General features: G+C 36.4%; 1 protein-coding gene across 1 annotated transcript in view; it reads right to left on the minus strand.

Moving 5' to 3' along the window:
* Positions 1-12,033, minus strand: part of XKR4 (XK related 4) — a 397,062-nt gene that overhangs the window by 339,662 nt on the left and 45,367 nt on the right. The gene's annotated exons all lie outside the window — the stretch shown is intronic.

A 12,033-nucleotide genomic window follows, 5' to 3' on the forward strand; every position in this document is an offset into this window, starting at 1 on the left:
ACTTTTGCGTGGGGGTCTTATTTATGAAATTTCATTTATTTACTTATCTATTCAGAAACATTTAATGAGTCTCAATTACATGAGACACTGTGATAAGTGCTAGAAATATAAAGATAAATATAACATGGTCCCTACCCTCAAGAAGCTCAGACTAGTGAAAATATTAGGTTGAACCACATTAAATTGCCCTTTTTACAGGAAGACAGTCAAATTTAGGCAATTCTGTGTGGTTCAACTAATATAATAATGATGATGGTGATGATAATAAATAATGATAAAAAATGCACATTCACATGGAATTATGGAAATGCAGAATGAGGCGCGTGAATTTCCCTGAGAGGGTTAGGGAAGGCTCTGCCAGGAACTGTGTTTTGCAAGATGAGCAGGCCCTGCACAGTCTCACCTTTGGATTCACTCTAGACCTTGTCATTGCCAATAGCTGCAGCTGGCAACCACTCTGATATCTCAGGCCCATGCATTTCACTAACCATCACCTCTTTTCCTTCCAGTTCAAATCTGGAGAATTCCAACTCCAACCCTACTGGAACTTTTGATCCATTGATCCTACCACCTCCTCACTGTCCCTCACCCTCTCTCCCCTCCTTTCCCAGTTTATATTGCATGCCAACTAATTTAAACACTCCTTACATTGCATACATATTGCTGCATTGTTCTCACTTGGAAAATAACATATCCTGATTAAATCGAACTTTCCACCTACTTCAGGTCTGCACCCATGAGCTGAATACGGCTGGAATGAAAATGCAACCACAAAGATGGTCTCACTTTGCTTCCACGACCATAGCCCTATTGCTTCTAACAATACCATATTTCCCTTGTGCATTTATTCCCTACATTCCTAGATGGCTATTATACAACTTCTCTTCTTCACTCAAATCCATAGTACCACCTTCCCATCCTTACTCTTATCCAATGATCTCAATTAAAGAAGCAATCAGAGAAAAGCCATATCTATCACCGCGCCAATGCACCTACTACATCACCACCTGAATCCATTGGCAATGTGATGCAGTCTGGTACCATAGATGACCTAGCCCTGTGCACATCTCAAGCCATTTCCCCTATTTGTGCCCTAGAACCCGTCCCTTGTCCAACATCATCAATTTCCCCCTCTGCTAGATTATTCCCATCAGATATTATTTCCCCCATCTTAAATAGACAGAATCTTATCTTGCCTCCTTTTGATGCTCAACTTTGCATCAAAATTTCTTTGAAGGGTCATCAACACTCAATGTTTCCTGTTCATTCCTTTTCTCATGTTCTCTCTTAGTTGCAGGCTTTCAGTCTTTCATCCTTACTGTTCCACTTAAACTACTCATATCAAGGACAACATGACCTCTTCAATCTTTGCTCAAAAGATACCTTGTCACAGTATTAAAACTGCATGCTCCATCAAAACCTCATCATACTCCTCTCCTCTTTCTGTTTTTATAGCATTTATTGCCTTATAACATAAAATATGTGTGTACATGTACATATATATGTGTGTACATATATATATATAAATCATTTATTTTACTTATTGTCTCTTGTCTTCCCCACTAGAATTTAAGCTCTATGAGGGCAGGGATCTTTACTTTGTTCAATGATATATCTCAAGTGCTTTGAAATGTATGGCATATAGTAGACACTTAATACATGTTCATGGATTTAAAAAGTACTTCCAAAAATGTCTTGAGATATATATGTTTTACTCATATTTTAAGGAGAATAAGCATAATATTAAGAGTTGAAATAACGTTTTAAGTTACTAAAATCGACTATATCTCATCTTGTCCATTTTGGATAACATTGCATTCCTTTATCGTTATTCATTTAATCCTAAGAGAAAAATATTTCTTCAATGCAAAAAACCTCACTACTCAAGTTACATACTTGTTTTGTTCTCTAAGTAAGTAAACTCGATGTCCTATCCATAGATAAACATTCCCAAGAACTGATTCCAGAACTATATAGACCAAGTCAGAAAAGCAAATTATAAGAGGTAAACATGTAAAGCAATATGTTCTGGCTACTATACTAAACAAAGTTGACCACAAATCTTCCATGTGAATGGTGATATAAGTCATAATAATACCATACAATTGCATCTTGAGCAGGCATTGAAAATATTTACTAAAGAGCTTATAAACGTGGGGAAATATTTATTATGATAAATGAAAAAAACAAGGACACAAAGTTCTGTGCACAGTGGGATCAGAATCGCATAATAAGTGCAAAAAGAGAGAGTTTGGCTTTAGGTGGTACAACCATGGATGATTTTTAAGTTTTATTTTTATTTTTCCTTATTTGTAAATTTGCTTATAATAAATTTAAAATAAATTTAATAAATTTAACATAGAAAAGACATACTTTTCAGTTTTTTTATATTTTCCTAAATTTGATTTGACTTGTGTGTCATTTTACAGGCAATTTAACAATTTCCTTTCCATTCATGTATCCAACAGCTAAGCATTTTCAGCAGTTTGTTGTAAAGCACTTACAAAAGGGTAATCTGGAGGGTCATTTCCAGGACTGGGGTGCTCTCAGTCAACAAAGAAATATCCACAAAAAACTTGAAGTCAGATTAGGTCCAGGTTTATCTGTTCCCTGTGATATACGAAGTCCTCTTCCTCCACTGACTACTCTCCACGAAAATATGTTGAAAGGATGACCTGGGCCCCTCCAAGAAAGAAAGGAAAGGAAGGAATGGCTCTTCAGTGGATTTGAAGCAGTCAAAGCAGATGCCTTTGCCCAGCCTTGCAGGTTACATTCTCTCTCCTTAATACTTTTAGCCCAGTGGTCCCAGAAGCTCATGGTTATACCCTGGATTTAGTTCGCTATTATCTAATGTGTATGATTAGGACAATGATGCCCAGGAGACATTTCTGAGTGACATAACTCCAACTTGCTGCTCTTATATGTGAGCTCTGCCTGTGGGAATCCTAACACAACTCCCTACGGTAGACTGAGCCATATGGCAGCCATTCTGGGTGATGACTCCCTGCCTTCTAGCTGAGAGACTTGGCATAGTACCAGGAGTGGTATCAAATTCAAAAGCTGTAAGCATCTTGGTGGCTAATAGGAAAGAGGAAACAAAGAAAGGATATCAACTATGAGCTGGTAAACCCACATTCCAGAGCAGAGCTGTCTGAAATATATACATCTCAGGTAAATAGAAGCAGGAAATGTTAAGAATTTCCCAATTACCTTTTTCTTTTGTCTGGATCATAATGATTTTCTATATTATTCTAATTTCACAATGACTGCATAAGTTCTACTTGTAAGCTTCCTACTACTTCTAGTATTAAACCTATTCATAAATATCTCTATAAATAATGTAGGACATGGATCAATGTTCGGTCAACAGATAAAAACATCAGTAATGTTCATGACTTGCCCAAAGTCACACAATGTAGATGGTAGTTTGTTCTAGAATTCCATAGGATGACTGGGTCATAGAAAGTTGCTATAGAAGGTACAGGAGCAAACATTAATATCCAGAGTAAGGTTGGGATAGGTGACCAATGATAGAATGGTCAACATGAATGTGATGGAATAGCATCAATTCTGACCAGATAGGGAACCAGAAGCTGGAGTGGGAAAGGTTCCTCAGGGTACACATAGCAGGAAAGGTAATTCAGGATCTTGATAAGTCAGCATAAATCTGGATATTATCAATAAAAGAAGTCAGTACAGCATCAAATGGAATGAGACAGTCCAAGAGTAAGAATTAAGTCGTCCTTGGTAGAGGAGGTAGTAAGTTACCTTAATTCTACTTGTCCTTACTTCCCTGCCAATTGGGCAGAATCCAGACCTTATGTGGCGTAGATCTGAAGGCTTGCTAGGAAAGACCACTGGAGAAAAAAACAAATGTCAGGAAAGAATTTAGGAAATGGATCTTGCGCTATATTCTGACATGCTGAAAGTTCAGATAGAGCCAGGAAAAATCCTAAAGCCTTCCATTGCAAAGACAGTGCGCAAGCCAACAGGTCACTTGGCTAAATGGTAGAGGGATGATTTAATGTTCCTCACGCAGCAGGCTTTTGAGTTAAGATGACAGAACAACGAATTATCTGCAGGAACAGCATGCACCTTAAAACACAATGAAAAGTGATTATATATATTCATTCACTGAGCATCAAATTAGAAGATGATGTGATGTTCACCTGTGAAAATCTGCTTTATATTTTATGGTCTGATAACACATTTGAAATTCTGGATATTCAGTTCAGCTCCATTGTTAGTAATCTTCTTAGAGACTGGTTTACACTGTAAGTTTACAGAGACCTGCTGTTAGTGTAGTCCTGCACACCGTGATGTGGCCTTCCTATGGATGGACCACACCCCATTCAGAGTTGGGGTGGTGGTATAACAAAATTTTGACTCTCTGAACACTTAGGGTGTACATCCCTTTTCCTGTCTCTTCATTTCGTTAAGGATTTTTAAACTTTTATTAAAGTTTAAACCTATATCATTTTTTAAAATCAAATAGTATTAAGTGATTTACATTGGGAGAAAAGGCAACCTGTGTTTATTCTTTTTTAGCTTGGATGCCCAATCCCACACCCCAGAGACAAATACTTTCAACCCTTTTAGGTATTCCTTCAAGCATTTATCTCCAGTCTCTTTATGTTTCTATTTGTTGCCTTATGAATTCTTGACATGATTACAGAATTAACTACCCACTAAGGTAAAGATTTAACTCTTACATTCCACCTCACTTCTCCCTCCCCTTACCATCTCATATTGTGATGATGTAAATAAGCATCGTCTGCTGTTCAGTGTACTTGATTACATGCCCTGACTCACAAATATTTATACAATTATTTGAATTTAAAATTGTTTCATTTTTTTTATTTTTGTTTTCTTATATATCAATTGCCAATTTCTTCCCAAGCGTTCCAACAGATTTGCCACAAGCCTAGCAAGATATTTTTCCAAATGTACAAAACAATAGCAAACTATCCACCCCTTGTTTTCCCCATGGAGGTCCCCCTCCCACAGTCACGCTTCTCAGCTCCAGACAAAACCGGCTGCTCCTGAAGGCCACTGTCCTACGTTCAAAGCCCAGTCCCTGTATCTCATGTCTCACTCATTCTTCTTTTGGCTGAATTACATCTTCCAGCAGCTTCTTAAGATAGGTTGTTTCAGAGGTACTTTTTTGTGTGTGTGTGTGAGTTCTTGCATGTCTGAATGCGTCTTATTCTGCTTTATGTTTGAAGGATAATTGGCTGAATGTAGAATTTTATATGGAAAATCATATTCCCCTCAGAATTTTAGAGTATATCTCCACTGCTTCCTATTATCTAATACTGATATGAGGGTTGACTGCTATTCCCTGTGGGTAGTCCTATTTTTAACACTTTTAAGATCTATACTTTATCCCTGTTATTCTGATATCTTACAATGGTTAGCATGGGTTTGTGTGTGCTTTATTCTCTTAATTAGACTGGGTGTTTGATGGTCTCTCTTAACTTAGAACTTTATATTCTTCACAATTTTATGTGTTATTTCTTGAATAATATCTTCTATTTATATCTATTTTTTTTTTTTGGAACTTCAATTAGTTATGTTAAACTTTTTGGATCAATCATCTAAGATTCTTATCTTTTTTCTCTTAGTGTCCTTACTTTCTATGAGATTTAATGACTTCTTCCAAACTCTCAAAACTTTTTTTACATTCCTACTTTATTTTAAATTTCCAAGAGCTCTTTATTGTTTTCTGATGTTCCTCCTATTACAATATTCTCTTATTTTACCTTATGTTCAATATCTTGTCTTTTAAAAAAATATTATTATTTTGAAATTTTTCTTTTGCCCCTGTATTAAGTTTCTTTTAAGAACTCTTTTAAACAAATGCAGATGAAGATGTGGAGAAAAGGGAATCCTGTGCACTATTGGTGGGAATATAAACTGGTGCAGCCACTATGGAAAACAGTATGAAGATTCCTTAAAAAATTAAAAGAACTACCATAAGATCCAGCAGTTCCACTTCTGGGTATTTATCTGAAGAAAACAAAAACTCTAACTTGAAAAGACATATGTATCCTCATGTTCACTGCAGCATTATTTACAATAGCCAAGATATAGAAGCAACCTAAGTGTCCATCAGTAGATGAATGGATAAAGAAAACGTAGTGTGCATATATATATACATATATATATATATGTATATATATATACACACACACATACATGCATACACAATGGAATGCTATTCGGCCATTAAAAAAAGAAGGAAATCCTGCCATTTGCAACAACATGCTTGAACCCTGAGGGCATTGTGCTATGTGAAATAAGTCAGACAGAGAAATAATCTCACTTACATGTGGAATCTAAAAAAAAAAGAAAAAAAACCCAAAGTCATACAAAAAGAGATGAGATTTGTGATTACCAGAGATGGGGGGTGGGGATGGGGAATTGGAGGAAGGTGGTAAAAAGGTATAAACTTCCAGTTATAAAATAAATAAGTACTGGGGGGTGTAATATGCCCCATCATGACTATAGTATCACTGCCATGGTATATTTGAAAGTTGCTAAGAGTAAATTCTAAAAGTTCTCACCACAAGGAAATAAAATTTTTTTGATAACTACATGAGGTGACAGATGTTAACTGAACTTATTGTGGTAATCATTTCACAATACAGTCATGCTCTGCATAATGACATTTCAGTCAAAGATGGACTACATATACACCAGTGGTCCCATAAGATGAGTACCATACAGCCTAGGTGTGTAGTAGACTGTACCATCTAGGTTTGTGTAAGTACACTCTATGATGTTTGCACAATGACAAAATCACCTAATGACATTTCTTAGAATGTATCCCCATTGTTAAGTTACGCATAACTGTATATGTAAGTCAAGTCATTATGCTGCACACCTGACTTATACAGTGCTGTACATCAGTTATATCTCAATAAAACTGAAAAAAAAGAACTCATTTTTAAATTTGTTTGGTCAGTTTTTCACAATGGGAATGTTCTTCTAATACCTGGTGATTTTCGCTTTCTGTTCACCTTAAGAGTATTTGTGATTTTGTTTTCTCTGGAGGTATTCACATTCTTCTGAGAATACCGGGAGCATATAACTAGTTGCAGGCTCCCTGGGAGCAGAGTGGGGAGGGGGCTGGAGATCTCATAGATCAGCGTGCAGCATTATATTCGATCTCTGTTTTCATTCTTACATCTTAACCCTACTCTTCCCTGGACCTATTGACTCAAGTCAAGCCTCTCTGGATTGATTTCTCTAGAGAATTAATTTCTGGTCTGCAAAAAAGGTGAGAAAGAAAGTCATCTGTCCACATGGGATAGAGGAGGGAGCTCCTTGAACTGCTCAGGACACCCATGTGCTTAATTGGCCATGTGTAAACAGAAGTCCTCTTGCTTAGTCCTCACATTGTACACCAAGGAGATTTTCTGACAGTGTGAATACAAATTCTGTAGTGATCCTTTCCAGCCAATATGCACCCCAAATCTCCATTCAATTGACCTATTTCCCACCTCAATAAATAAGCTGCTTTTAATTAATTATAACTACTTTCTACTAAAGCATTTTAAGTGAGTTTAGGTTACTCACAGCTGCTAATAACCTAATGATGGGAATGAGTTTCTTATCTCTATTAAAGTGCAGTGTCCTGATGAATAGGCCTTTGGCCCCCATACATCTCCAGCGACAGCTTTTCAGAGGATTTTGTCCAGTACCATGAATATGGAAAAGATGCTGCGAGGTCCAAGGCCTAAGGCAAGCCAAAGGAAGCTGGTTAACCGTTCCTATCCAACATTGCACATGGCTTGGTGGAATGGAATATTTGATGTCACTGACCTTAAGTACATTTTTCTCAGAAATCTTTAATCTTTTAAAATAGAAAAAGTTCCCCAAATATTTAGGAATATCAACTTTTTGGGTTTTAAGGTTGCCATACATATGACAGATATACATAGAAAACATCACAAGAATAGCGTAAACTTTTTTCATACAACTTTCTCAAAATTTTGTTTGTATAGAGAAGCAAAAACTATGACTTGAATTGTCATATTTAAAATAATATTATTAAATTTTTTTAAGAATTACAATAAAAACATCTCTTGAAATAATTACTGAATTAGTAACAGAATCTGAAAATAGATCTGCAAATTCAAAAGTGTGTTAACACCAGAACGGAAGTGCTGCTAACCTTCTCTGTGTATACAGGGAGACGAATTCAATCTTCTTTCCTGTCATTAAGAGACCTAAATGCAATCAATGGGCCATATACTCTCTAATCTGTGCCTGGAGCTGTAAAAAATGTCAATAGAAACTGTGTTGGAAGATCAAGGGCAATGAGTTTATCAATGTGTTTACTCTTCCTGGGAATACACTCTCATCAAAAGTATACTCTAAGCCAACATGCTTTGTCAATTCCCCCCCCATATCTTTGATTTGTCTATATGTCTAATATCTTCATAAATTAACAAACCTGGCTTTCCTTTTTCCAAGTGGATTTGCATAGACTCAAGATAGCACTGAACCTATCAGTTAGAGGCAGAGGAAATATCTGATATGTCTGCACCAAGGACTTGATCTGTGTTTCCATGCTCAGAAGGGTAAGAGAACTGAGTACTTAACAGTTAGTCAAGGCATTAAAAGAAGCCTTTCAAAGAGGGGGAAACTATTATTAATCTGAGCATGTTGCCTTTGTATTGGAATTCATGGAATGTTCTCGTGGTTCACCATATACAGTAAAGTATGCAGAAACAAGTGATTCAACCTGACCCACATCTCATGTATTTTATTTTTATCATTAAAGTGGATACACCTCTGTGAAGGTAGTTCTTCTCCTAGCAACTGCAGTGCTAATTTCCTCCTGGTCTTCTCTTTGGAAGGCTGAAGCGTTGGTGTATATGCTCTTTGAAGGTCCACAGGTCATAGAACAGTCTTTGAATATTTTCTCCCATTAAGGGTCCAATGCTTTGAGAAATAACTGGCTCTTTCTCCCTTGTATCTTCCCTTGGGAGAAAAACTAGAAGGTGAAAGCACTGAAAATGTCAATTTTTTGATGTTTGCTCCAGCAAAAGTTTTTCTATAGCACACTTGGACCAAGAATTGTATATAGGCTGAGTGAATACAAATAACCCATCCCATTTTAAAATCAGGAGACACTTGAAAGGCCAATTTGATGCTACAACTTGTGTGGCAATTAAGGCAATTAAGGTCAACTCTAGTGTGGACCTTGAGTCTTGATCATTCCAAACCAAAGAAGCACACTAAACTCAACCCCATGTGAGCCTAGACTCCCACAAGGGAGCACCAGAAAAATACTGGTGGAAAGATATCCCCTGGAATAGGATCTATGGCTTCCAGTTCTTCACCATATCAATTCCAAAGCCTTGAGTTCATACTTATAAAGAACACGTGCTATATTTCAAGTTAGGCCCTCCAGTTACATTGCATCATTCAATCCTCAGGCTTCAGAGGTGAGTAATTGAAGCTTGGAATCATGAAGCAACTTGCCTGGGGTCAAATCTAGTTAAGAGATGAGCTGGAACTGGATCTCGGTGTCTCAGTTCACAATGTTATGTGATCTATTCAGTCCTCTGATAAATACCAGGTCTCATTTGGATTTGATTGCTGAACTGAGTAAACTTACAGAAAAACAAATCAGTTGACTTTTCCCCTTCACTTTGTGATCAATTATCTAGATGTTTCCAACTTTAAAAATCATCTGTACTAATAACTTTTCTCACTTTTTGTTTAGATGAGTACCACTGCTAGATTTAAGTTACAGGAAAGTTGGAAAGAATCAATTAAAAAGTTCTCTATACTTAATAAGTATTAAGAATTTTAGTCTATACAGAAACTGACAAATAACAATGTACACCTGAAATTACACAATGTTACAAACCACTATGACCTCAATAAAATAATTGGAAAAAAAAAAGAATTTAGGAATCTAAATGACTGACCATTCATTCATCATTCCCGGAAGACAAAGTAGAATTTTCAGAGCCTGTGTAATATTTTCTTATTTTTTGCCTCATATACAGCTTCTGTATAAAACCTGCCATTTTTCTGTGAAGGAAAGATAGATGGTATATAACGAACATCTTATCAGATTTCAAATCAGGCCTTAAAACTCTCTGGAGAGTCCTTTAAAATTGCGTAATATCTATTCTCTAGCTTTAAAGAGTGTGGAGATGTAAAAGTTAACAAAACTATCATAGCTACTTCCTCATTGACCTCTGTGAATCGAGAGGTCTAGGGTCCCCTCACAAATAAAGCTCATGTTGAAAGCACTTATTCTTTTAATAATAGTCTCTTTTATCAGGAAGTTTTCTAGATAAAGTTAATTCAAAACTACTTTTTTCCATTGTAAGAGTGGGTATTATTTTCACTTAAGTAGACTCTGCTGCAATTAGAAGAAATATGAGATAACATGAGCAATTTGTTATCATATCAGGAGACTTAAAAAGCTTCATATTATGACCCAGCAATTATACTTCTGCGAATTTAAAGAAATAAAGATACACACAAAAAATTACTCACAAGATTCTTCATTGCATTTTGACAGTAAAAATAGTGAAAACATTAGGGAAATGGTTAAATAAATTATGATGAATTCACCCATTGAATATTGATAGGGCATTAAAATTATTTTTTTGAGAATCATTTAATGATATGAGGAAATGTTCATAATGAAATGTAAGGTGAAAATAGGATACAAAAACCATTTACAGCTTGATTGCAATTCTATCTGTGGACTGATCTGTCTTTGCAGTTCAACAACAGTAGTGAGTGGAAGGCATGGAGTGATTTAAATTTTCTTTTTTTGTACCTTTCTAAATGTTTATCAGAAATATACATTATTTTTATACTTATGAAAAACAATATCTAAATGTTTGTTATGTGCACTCTAAGTGATAACTATCTATTTTTGTGATATAGCTGGATGTCTATACTAGGAAAGACAGCAGAATGCCTGAATTTTTATGTGTGGCTTATTCACTGATCATTTTGTGGTAACATCATGTATTAGACAACAAGGAGAGGCATGAGTTTGCGGTCCGATTGGCAGCATGTCTTTTGCTTCAGAGGAAGCGGATGATAGAAATTCACCTCACACTCCTGTCACTTTTCCCTCAGTCTCAGCCTCTTTCACTGTCAGATCTGGTATTCGACCAGATAAATTTTTAAGGTCAAACACTGTCTTTTCAATACATTTGTGAATTTTACTTTGCAAACCAGAAATTTAGGTATAAATTCTAGATATAATAAGATAGTACTATTCTTGTTCACTAAATATTAACATGCTGCTGTGTGAGATAGAGTGTTGATAGGCAATCTGAGTTGGGTTTGGATATGTACTACCTATAGCTTGAGAGATGATAAATAAAAGACAGCCTTGTGCAGACAAAAGTACTAATATGTTAATATTACTAAATTTCCTTTAACTACTGAATGCAAGTTTACTAATTACTAAACCAAACACTGTTATTTACAACCAGTTATACCTTGGCAAAGCATCTATTGCTTAAATGTAATGGGGAGGGAAATACTAGCTATTTCACGGACATAAACTTAGACAAATGTATTCACTCATCCTCCACTCATCCGTCCACTCCTTCATTCTTTCAAACAATGCTTTTTGGCACCTACTTTGCACCAGACATCGTGGAGACCACTATGAAGAAGACACCAGCCTCTTCCCAGGGTTCTCACAGTTTATTGGAGCATAAAAACACACAAGCATATGTGACATGTGATAAGTATTATATGAGAGATACTTACAAAGGGCTGTGCAAGTCTAGAAGAAGAAATATTTGTCTGCTAACATCTGAACTGGGACTTCCAGGATGACGAGGAGTTTGATGAACAGGGAAGAGGGAGAAAGCACAGAGAGCACGTGGGGCGTAGGGCTCAGTGGTGTGAAGACACATGGCCTGCTGATGGAACAGTGACAGGCAGGGTGGGGTATGGTAGAGGGGACACTGGCAGGGGTGAGTGAGTTGGGTTGAGGAAAGGGAAAGTTATGCAGGATCATGCGTGACTTGC

This window comes from Ceratotherium simum, chromosome 31 (assembly GCF_057802395.1).
Source record: "Ceratotherium simum simum isolate JZ-2026a chromosome 31, ASM5780239v1, whole genome shotgun sequence".
Lineage (NCBI taxonomy): Eukaryota > Metazoa > Chordata > Mammalia > Perissodactyla > Rhinocerotidae > Ceratotherium > Ceratotherium simum.